Below are 10,000 nucleotides of genomic sequence, written 5' to 3'. Positions count from 1 at the left end.
GAGAGAGAGAGAGAGAGAGAGAGAGAGAGAGAGAGAGAGAGAGAGAGAGAGAGAGAGAGAGAAAGAAAAAGAGTGAGTGAGTGAGAGAGAGTGAGAGAGACAGAGAGCGAGAGAGAGAGAGAGTGGGAGAGAGAGAGAGACAGAGAGAGAGTGGGAGAGAGAGAAAGAGAGAGAGAGAGAGAAAGAGAAAAAGAGAGAGAGAGAAAGAAAAAGAGAGAGTGAGTGAGAGAGAGTGAGAGAGAGAGAGAGAGAGAGAGAGAGAGAGAGAGAGAGAGAGAGAGAGAGAGAGAGAGAGAGAGAGAGAGAGAGAGAGAGAGAGAGAGAGAGATCTTTTCTTAAAGCACGCATACCCCTTCTGGTTATATTGTCCCAATGGGATTTCACATAAATATCGGTATGTACCAAAAAAAGAGCTAGGAGCAGAATAAACAGTAGATGATAGTTGCAAAAAGAAGGAAAAGGGTACATTCAGGGAGAAACAGATGAAAGAGAACATTGTAGAATCATAGTGACAATGGCAAGGACAAGGACAATGACAATGACAATTCTTTATTTAACGAGGGTAATCGATTGAGCAGTGATCTGCCTTTTTACATCCAGCCCTCGCTCTAAAGAACCACTACCTTAAAACAAAAAGTGAGCGAGTGAATGAGTGATTGAGCGTGTGAGTGAGTGTCAGAGTGAGTGAGTGAGTGAGTGAGAGAGTGGGTGAGTGATAAAATGAATGAAAGAAATGCAGAGACAGAGCTACTGAGAGAGACGAGGGAGGGGGCAGAAGGGAACGGGGGATTTGCCCATTTACAAAATTGGGTAATGTGGAAAGGGGTTTCAAAATAAAAGAGACAGCTAGGCAGACAGCCATACAGACGGGCGATCAGACAGACAAACACAGACATAGACATACAGGGACACGTTTTCCACACACACACACTCGCGCGGACAAACACACACACACACACACACACACACACGCGCGCGCGCACGCACGCACGCATTAGCGCACGCGGATGCACACACGCACGCACGCACGCACGCACACACACACACGCACACACACACACACACGGCACACACACGCGCGCACACACACACACACACACACACACACGCACGCACACACACACACACACGCACGCACACACACACACACACACATTCACTCACTCGCACACACACACCGGCATATCTGGACATACCAAAACACATTACCCCAACACCCGTACGCAAGAACAAGCATCTCGCTCTCAATGCACACACAAGAAAAGAGCGCCTCGCAGAAGTCAGACTCATGCCTACAATCGTATCCATACTTCTCAAGCCTCGTGGTCCCATTTCCCCCTTCTTTCTCTACGTCGATACGTTGACCTTTCAGTGTGCCCGTGCCAGAAAGCCCTTAAATGTGACCACCTGGCCGCAACATGTGCAACATTTACTGTGTCGTCGCTTTTTCTACCTAGAGACAATGTGTACAGAAGCTTATGTGAAATACTGCTGCCTCTGCTGCCGAATTGTGCCAACCATATGGGTTTCTTTTGTAGCGCAGTATAGAATGCTGGATATAGGGCAAGAATGAGGCCAGGAGGGTCATTTGGTTTAGATACACGTGTATACGAATTGGTGAAGTGGCTTTCTTGATTATTAAGCATTTTCAGTCAGGTAAAAACAATTCACGGGGAGATCTAAAACAAAAAATAGTTTCTTTTATACATCTGTATCTGTGGCGGAAGAGGCTGGTATGTTGCATACTTTTGATCTGACCGTTGCGGAGGGGGAGGGGGGATCGAGGGGGGGGGGGGGGGGAGGGGGGGAGGGGGGAGTGGTTAGAGGGGGAGGGTTGTTCTTGGCGAATTTAAGGAATCTGACAAATCTGGGGAATCCACTGTGCCTTAATACAGGCGCAAACGGCACGATTTGCTCCAAAAATCACGACAAGTATGGACATTAATTGATTCAAAATGGGTGAATGAGCTTTGGAGCACCGCCTCTCTCGGATACAGGAGACAACAAGTAGTGCAGAGGCGTCGCCTGTCGACAAGACTGATACCGCCCTCTATCATGATACGGCAGTCTAGTAACGCTATCAAGAGACAGAAACAAGGGAAGTAACACATGGGAAGTAATTCAACCCAGCGCTCCAAAGAGTGCTCATCATTTGCCTATTAATTTTTTTTTTATTAATCTTTAAAAACACTTTATTTTGCAAAGTGGAGGAAGTCCTCCTGCGCGGTTTCATCATTTGTAACGCAGAATCTTATGGTATAACTCTGAAAGCGATCTAAAAGTCTTCTTCTTTTTTTATTTTTTTATATTTTTTATAGATATTGTCCCTTTAAGTATTAATGTTATAAAATAAAAACTGAGTCCCTGTTCATGATGTTTCAACTATTCTCCTCTAAGACCAACTGCAAAACTTGTTGTATGCGCTTTCACAAATCGAGAATACCGTGTGTGCCTTCAAGAAAATACTGATTCAAAATAGTAGGTTTGCAACTGCCGTTTTCAGATAATCTTTTTCTTTGGCTTCTCTGTCATTTTGTTTTGCTCGCATTTTTACGAATCAGCGATGCGATGACATGAATTCTTGACAAGAGAGTATTTTGTAACCATAAAAGAAAAAAATCATCACGAACGGCTCACGAAAGAAAACTAAGAAATGTCATTTTCTCCGACATTGGATGAAATTAACACACACACACAAACTACTTGAACCTCGCGAAGAAAGATATGTTTGACTTCAAAACGACTTTTCCCTCCCTAGAAAGTCAGCGAGTTCCGCTGATTAACTATATTTGCACCACTACCAATTCCCCTTCCGTACTCCAAAACTGTAAGCAAATAGTCACTGCTACTACTACGAAGATACAGACGAGAATATAAAGCTGCCACCGCACAGAGAAGAATTCAGGCATCGCGCGGAAACCATGGCAACGTCAGTCAGTCCTCCAAAGAAACGGATGGGAAAGGTTATAAAAGTAAAAGGTGTCGTGGAGGAGAACGGGAGCGTGACCCTCTTTATCCTCCCAGCTACAGCAGAACCCCCCTTTAAGACCCCCACATTTAAGACTTCCCCTTTTTTAAGACCTTACCTTCTCAGATTTTCTGTTCATAACATCTCTAAATTTACCTCCATTTTAAAACTCCCTCCATTTTAAGACTCCCTTCATTTTAAAGGTGGTCGTCTACATTTTTGCTTTTTTTCAATAATCTTATGGTTAGATTTCGATACAAAATTATGTCAAATGATGAATGAACCATGGGGGGAAAAGTTATAGAAAAAATAGATATGTAACAAGTCGCGTAAGGCGAAAATACAATATTTAGTCAAGTAGCTGTCGAACTCACAGAATGAAACTGAACGCAACGCAACGCAGCAAGACCGTATACTCGTAGCATCGTCACTCCACCGCCCGTGGCAAAGGCAGTGCACGTGGAATTGACAAGAAGAGCGGGGTATTCGTTGCGCTGAGAAGGATAGCACGCTTTTCTGTACCTCTCTTTGTTTTAACTTTCTGAGCGTGTTTTTAATCCAAACATATCATATCTATATATTTTTGGAATCAGGAACCGACAAGGAATAAGATGAAAGTGTTTTTAAATTGATTTCGAAAAAAAAAATTTTATAATAATTTTTATATATTTAATTTTGAGAGCTTGTTTTTAATCCGAATATAACATATTTATATGTTTTTGGAATCAGCAAATGATGGAGAATAAGATAAACGTAAATTTGGATCGTTTTATAAATTTTTATTTTTTTTTACAATTTTCAGATTTTTAATGACCAAAGTCATTAATTAATTTTTAAGCCACCAAGCTGAAATGCAATACCGAACCCCGGGCTTCGTCGAAGATTACTTGACCAAAATTTCAACCAATTTGGTTGAAAAATAAGGGCGTGACAGTGCCGCCTCAACTTTCACGAAAAGCCGGATATGACGTCATCAAAGACATTTATCAAAAAAATGAAAAAAACGTATGGGGATATCAATCCCAGGAACTCTCATGTCAAATTTCATAAAGATCGGTCCAGTAGTTTGGTCTGAATTGCTCTACACGCACACACACACACTCACATACACACACACATACACACACACATACACCTCGACCCTCGTTTCGATTCTCTCTCGATGTTAAAATATTTAGTCAAAACTTGACTAAATATAAAAAAGATTTTATTTTTGGGGTAGCGTGACTCACCCTTCCAATATTTAGTTTTCTGTTTGCTGAGAACATGTGCTTTGCCTAAAAATACTGACCAATCAAATTCATGTCACTATGCTTATAGCCACGCCCAAACAAGTGCAGCAACAGTTTGACACTGGAGCGCTGTTTTTTTAAACGCACGAAATGCACGGGATTTGAGAGGAGTTTTGCGCTTGGCATTTTCCAAATAAGGATATCCTACTATGAGTACTACGCTGGAATACTACAATGAATTTTCAAACGGCTACACTGGCTTCGTCTTTCCTGATCGAAAGGGGGTGTATTGTTGATATTTGCAGATAACAGACTCTGCATTTTAATGGTCAAATGGCGATTTCGGTATAAAAATGTAGACAAGGACCTTTAAGATCTGACTTTTCTTGGAATTTTGGAGGTCTTACATTGGGGGTTCCACTGTACCCACATTGCTGTCTGTCTTCGGGCTCATCACTTGGGATGTTGGTTCGTGTTACGCTCTGGATAGGGTAGGGTAGGGTAGGGTAGGTCGTTTGGGTGGAGGCGTAGGATGCGGGAGGAGGGGTTGTGGTGGTGACGGTGGTGGTGGTCTCTTTGTAAAACGCTAAGCTAGGGATGATCCGTGATACAGTGGAACCCCCCCTCCCACCACCCCCCTTTAAGACCTGAAAATATCTACAGAAAATCAGGTCTTTATCAGCCTGGTTGTGCGTTGTGCAGAGCGGGATTTTGTTTTTAAAGAATGAATTTATTAAAAGTTACAATTAAATGGCTTTTCAGAAAATGTATTCATCCAATAATTCCACCTCCTCGCAGAAAGCAGTCAGTATAAAATATTTTTGGTATGTGTGGAGAGTTGAGAAATAGTCTTCTCCGCATAAAAAAGAGACCTGAATGCTCTGAGATGGGGAGCCGAACCGTTTTCACAGGAAAGTGTGTTAGTTAGTTAGCTGATGCTTTTCGGGTCCAGCGGACCATAATAGGCCAAATCAGGACCCCACAGGAAAGTGTGTGCCTTTCGAGAGAGTGGGTAACATGTACAGTAACTGTCGTGTTTTTCCTTTCGTCACTCTCAGTCGCAAAGGAGACACAACGATTTGTGTAGGTTCTGTAGATTTATTAACAGCTGGAACAACGGTGACAATATCTCTCAGCACAGTGTAAGAAAGAACAAGTGCAAGACTGGTAAAGAACAACAATACGTGTGCGCAGCCCTACTTATATAGTTAATGGACATACGAGAATATTCGGGAAACATCGACACTAATCTGGTTAGATCTACACAGTTCCATCTGTTCGATGAGCGTCTACGCTTACGTCATGAGTGACTGCGCACTTAATCAAAGTAAGTTCTATAATGTTCTATATCCTTCCATTCGATTCCAGTGGTATCTAGCGATCTCCACAACACCTCCCCACCTAAACTGATGCTACTCCTCAAGCATCAACAGCAAAGTCTCTCTGTGGGTTTGCGTGTTCTCTTTGACCGTCTTGGATTGTCTGGTCCATACTCTGGAACGGATGGAGTACCTTTGGGTTTGGTCTGTCTCCGAGTTTGTGGCACAGTTTCCAAGATCTCCATGGGGTGATCTGTTACAAGTTCAGAAACAGTGTCCACTTCCTCACCAGGTTCATTGTCTTCCTCAGTGGTGTAGCGTGGCTGTAGCTGTTCCCAGTGTCGTCTCCATACTGGACCATGAGGAATGACCATGACGTTGAAGTAGCGAGTACCCAGAGACTTCTTGATGACTGCTGGTACCCATCGGGGTTGTTTGTCTCGGCGAGGTCCATGGTACAGAGCATACACAGGATCTCCGGCCTTGTACTGTCTGGTTACCTTGACGACAGCTTTCAAGTCTGGAGTCATCTGAGACTTGGATGCCTCCTTGGATTGCTTGCCCTGAGCGATGTGGGCTGGCGAGGACAGCAGAGTGTCGATCCTTGTCCGTAACTGCCTGGAATTCAAGAGTTCACTCGGAGAGAAACCACAGGATGTCGGCGTTCTCCGGTACTGCATCAAGAACTCTTGAAGAGCACGCTTCGGTGGCAAAGAAGATTTTCTCAGTGCTTGTTTGAATGTCTGCACCAAACGTTCGGCGGCTCCATTGGTAGCAGGATGATATGGTGCCCCTGTCAGGTGCGTGATCCCCCGTTCCTTGCACCAGCTCTGAAATTCTTCAGAAGTGAAGGTCGGCGCGTTGTCAGTGACAAGTGTGTGAGGCAATCCAAAATGAGCAAAATCTTCTTCCAGCAGGTCTAGAGTGGCTCTAGAGGACGTGGATGACGTAGGATGAATGCATGGATACTTGGAGTAAGCATCCGTGATCACCAGCCAGTCTCTACCCATGAAGTTGATTGCATGGTCCAGGTGTAAGCGGCTCCACGGCTTTTCTGGTAGCATCCATGGGTGAACTGGAGGCTTGGATGGCTTGTTCTGATGTTCACCACACGAGTCACATCGTCGAGTAGCCATCTCAATAGCAGCATCGATACCGGGCCAGTAAACAGCAGTTCTTGCCAACTGTTTCATGCGTTCCATGCCGAAGTGTCCGAGATGCAGCAGATCAAGGATCTTGGACTGCAGGCTCTGTGGAATCACCACTCTCGATCCATGGACGAGGCATCCGTGGCAGATACTGAGAGAGTCCGACAACTTCCGGAACTTGTTGACATCTTCATTGATCTCAGCGTTCTTTGGTGGCCAGCCTTCACGGACGTAGCGCATCACAGTAGATATCACTGGATCTTTTCCTGACTCTTGACGGAGGATATTGGCATCCACAGGCTGGACTTGAAGACTGAGAACCTTGATGGCACACACCATGTCCATGTCTTCACCACTTTCCTCCCTGTCGAAGTCGATGTCATCTCCGTATGGCAAGCGACTAAGGGCATCTGCATTGCCATGATCCGCTGTTTTCCGGTACTCGATGGTGTAGTTAAACTGGTTCAGCCACAGGGCCCACCGAGCTAGTCTGTTAGCTGCGAGCAGTGGGGTCCCTTTCTTCGGTCCGAACAGTGATGTCAGCGGCTTATGATCTGTCACCAGTATGAACTGACGTCCGTAGAGATACTGGTAGAACTTCCGCAAGCCAAAGATGATGGCCAGGGCTTCCTTGTGGATTTGGCTGTAGTTCCTTTCTGCAGCCGTGAGAGTCTTGGACACGTTGGCGATTGGGCGCTCGCTTCCATCTGGATAGCGATGAAATAGGACTGCTCCAATTCCAACGTTGGACGCGTCACAAGCTAGTCCCAAAGTCTTGTTTGGATCGAAGTGTACCAGAACTTGATCCGAGGAAAGCACATTTTTCAACTGTTCAAATGCTGCCTGTTCCTCATCTCCCCACTTCCAGGGGTTCGCCTTCTTCGTCAGGCGGTAGAGCGGCTCTGCCATGCTGGCCAGGTTAGGGATGAACTTCCCGTAAAACTGAACTGAGCCCAAGAAAGACTTCAAGCTTGAGACGTCCGTAGGGGCTGGCATTTTCAAAACTGCCTCGACCTTCGATCCTTTGGAGATCCCTTCGGCCGATAAGGTATGTCCAAGGTATTCCACACTGGCTTGTGCGAACTCGCACTTTTCACGACGACATCTGAGTCCTTTGTCGTTCAGACGAGTGAGCAAACGTTCCAGGTTGCTCAGGTGGTCGTTGGCGTCCTTCCCGCTGACGAGTATATCATCTTGGAAGACGGCAACACCAGGTAGATCACAGGTCAGGTTTTCCATGATCTCTTGAAAGTAACCAGGTGCTGACTTTATCCCGAAAGGAAGTCGTTGCTGCAGGAGTACCCCACGGTGAGTGCTGAGGGCTAGCCTGCGTTGACTCTCTGGTGCCAGCTTGATCTGGTTGTAGGCATCAGCAAGATCGATCTTGGTGTATCCGAATCCACCTCCTAGCTTCTGCATCAGTTCCTCTGGGAGTGGCATTGGATGACGGTGATCTTCAAGCTGATCATTGATGCCCACTGAGTAGTCACCACAGATCCGTAGGGTGCCCGAGGTTTGTGCCTTTCGAATTGGTACCACTGGCGTTCCGTATTCATTGAACTGGACTGGCTTCCAGACTCCTTTGGCGATGCCTTCTTCGTAGCCTTTGGCGAGGTCATCACGAAGAGCGAAAGGTACCGGACGTGCCTTGTGAAAAACCGGCTTCGCATCAGACTTGAACTTCACGTCCAGTTCGAAGTCCTTGAGACATCCCAATTCTTGTTTGAAGAGATTTGGGAATTTATCAGACAGTCTGTGACAATCTCGTTGCAGGGCAGCATAAGGCGCGTTGAAGGTCGCTGGATGCGTAGGTTTTGCACCCTCACTCTTAGCGTGACTCTCTATGCTCCTCAGTCCTAGAGCATTGTCCACAGAAATTCCCAGAGTCTGGATTGCGTTGCGTCCTAGCAGATTCAGATGAGGGATCTTGGTGACGATGTACGGAATTGAGCTTTGCTTACCAGTCACTGGATCCTTGGTTTGGCCCATGAAAGTTCCTAGCACGGGCAGGTCGTGCTTGCTGGCAGACTCGTAACGATGTGTGACGTCATCCAGCTTCGGTTTTCCTAGTTGTCTCCAGACCGGAAGAGAAACAAAATTTCCTGTAGTTGCGGTGTCCAGTTCCATGGTGAACTGTCGGTCCTGGATTGTTATGGGTACATCCAACCTAGGAGTATTTTGGGGAACTTTACCGAGGATCGCGTTGACAAGCTCTGCTTTCGTGACTCTCTTCACGGAAGCCTGGGAATGTCGTTCCCGATTCTGATGTTGCTTTTTTCTACAGACAGCTTCCAAATGTCCTGTGACGTCACAGTATCGGCATTTGGCTTCTTTGTAGGGGCAGTCTGTTGCTTTGTGGGCCTTTCCACATCGGTAGCACTTCCTGTCTGTGGAATTAGACTGCTTGTGGTTCTTTCGTGGACCCGTAGTCTTGTTCTGGTGGACCTTGTTGACTGGCATGGTCTTGGAACCGTAGACAGTTTCCTTGGCAACCTTCGCTGCGTCTTCAGTCTCAATCGCGACTTGGACAGCACGTGCGAAATCCAGCTCTGTGTCCTTGATCTTGAATAGAGCCTTTAAGACAGCCTCATTGTTGACAGAACATATGAATCTCTGTCTCAGAGCTTCGTCTTGTGGGTTTTTGATCGAAGGAAAGTCACAGGTAGCGGCGTCTTGGCGTATGCGCGCTGCTAACTCCTGGAGAGTTTCGCCTGGCTTCCGTTTCATGTCACTCCAGAACTTGAAACGTTCTCGCACTATGAAGAGTTTTGGGTCGAACTGTTCTTTCATGAATTTGACAATTTCGTCCATTGTCAAACTGTTGATGTCCTTGGGCGGATTTTGCTGAGTAGCCAGATTTGCCAGTTGTTTGTAGACCGTAGCAGTCTGATTCGTCAAGAAAACTTGAGCCTTGCGCTGCTCCGGCACGGAGTTGGCGACCACAAACGTGCAAAATCTTGACCAGTAGTCAGGCCACAGTAGTTCCGATGTTGCATCAAACGCAACAAAAGATGGGATTGCAGCTGCCTGTGTAGTAATGGGAAAACGTAGATTCGAAGCACTCGGATCGTCGTAGCTTTCCTCCCCTTGGCAGAAGCTGCGGCACCACTGAACACTTTTCATCATCATCCATCTGGTGCATTTGTTGCTCCATAATCTTCCTTGTGCTGGCGTTGCTGTTGCTCCAACTGCTCCCTTAGAAGCGTTATCAGCTGCTCTGTTTCCGTCATTTTGCAGTAATAAGTCACTCCGAATGGACAAGGGAAGTAACTGTCGGCGACGCCAGTTGTCGTGTTTTTCCTTTCGTCACTTCTCAGTCGCAAAGGAGACAAA

The 10,000-nt window shown here is 46.1% G+C and overlaps 1 protein-coding gene across 3 annotated transcripts in view; it reads right to left on the bottom strand.

The window, feature by feature from the left end:
* Positions 1–10,000, bottom strand: part of LOC138964034 (uncharacterized) — a 55,701-nt gene that overhangs the window by 14,294 nt on the left and 31,407 nt on the right. The gene's annotated exons all lie outside the window — the stretch shown is intronic.

Source organism: Littorina saxatilis, linkage group LG1 (assembly GCF_037325665.1).
Source record: "Littorina saxatilis isolate snail1 linkage group LG1, US_GU_Lsax_2.0, whole genome shotgun sequence".
Lineage (NCBI taxonomy): Eukaryota > Metazoa > Mollusca > Gastropoda > Littorinimorpha > Littorinidae > Littorina > Littorina saxatilis.
The sequence above is the reverse complement of the archived record's forward strand: the minus strand, read 5'-3'. Positions and strand labels throughout refer to the sequence as shown.